The following is an 823-nucleotide window of genomic DNA, read 5'->3' on the forward strand; positions in this document are numbered from 1 at the left end:
TTCCTTTGTTTTTGGCAGAGCAGTGCATGATGGGTGGATCCAACAAAGCGTGTTTGCCGCACGCCGCAGCTTATTTGCAGCAGTGTTTGTGTCTTTTCAGCCATAAACGTAACAGACAAAGGGGAGCTGATGCTCAAGGCACTGAAATGTGGGATTATGCATTGTAGGCACCGTCAGCCAGAGTGCTGTGCCTGGTGACCACCACCCGCTCTCATCCAACTGCAGCTCATACTTACCTGGCAGGGGAGATACCATGATCAACAAGGTGGTTCACCCAGGGTGAGGCTCAGCCATTGCACTCCGGCTGTGCTGATCCCTGCGAATTCCCCAAATGTGGGAATCTCGACTGCATAATTTCTGGTAGTGGGGGACTGCGTTCGCGCTCTCCCCCGATGCTTGCGTGTAGAAGAAAACACAATGTGTCAGGAATGCCCATGTGCTAACCTGTTGCAGACTCTCCATTTTGTTGATTTGGAGTTATATGTCAGCTTTTGCAGTCTGTCCACAAAGCGGCAGTGTTGCTCTGCAGAAGCTCTCTGGCGTGCGCTACAGAGTGGCGTGTTTAGTCATGACAATTACCCGTGTTCCCATTGGAATTGGGGAAGTGGGCGTGGCCTTTCCATGAGAAAATGAAGTGCGAGCTCTCCTGTCCGTCTTTGCTGCTTGTTTGTGGGAGAAATGTGTGCTAGATGTTGTTCTAGTATGCTTTATTTTTAGGCTTTGGTGGGGAACACCAATGAGTTGAAGCTATTTTTGGCCGGCTTTGCCGTATGGCGGAGCCTTTTGAGTTGGTGAAAAGTCAAACATCTTTGTATAGCACCAG

At 49.9% G+C, this 823-nt stretch overlaps 1 non-coding gene across 1 annotated transcript; it reads left to right on the forward strand.

The window, feature by feature from the left end:
• The first annotated feature begins 228 nt into the window (after window positions 1-228).
• On the forward strand, window positions 229-392 carry LOC121191339. Its single transcript, XR_005895105.1, has one exon. It is a non-coding gene; the product is annotated as a U1 spliceosomal RNA (small nuclear RNA).
• The last annotated feature ends 431 nt before the right edge of the window (window positions 393-823 follow it).

Source organism: Toxotes jaculatrix, chromosome 12 (genome assembly GCF_017976425.1).
Source record: "Toxotes jaculatrix isolate fToxJac2 chromosome 12, fToxJac2.pri, whole genome shotgun sequence".
Classification (NCBI taxonomy): domain Eukaryota; kingdom Metazoa; phylum Chordata; class Actinopteri; family Toxotidae; genus Toxotes; species Toxotes jaculatrix.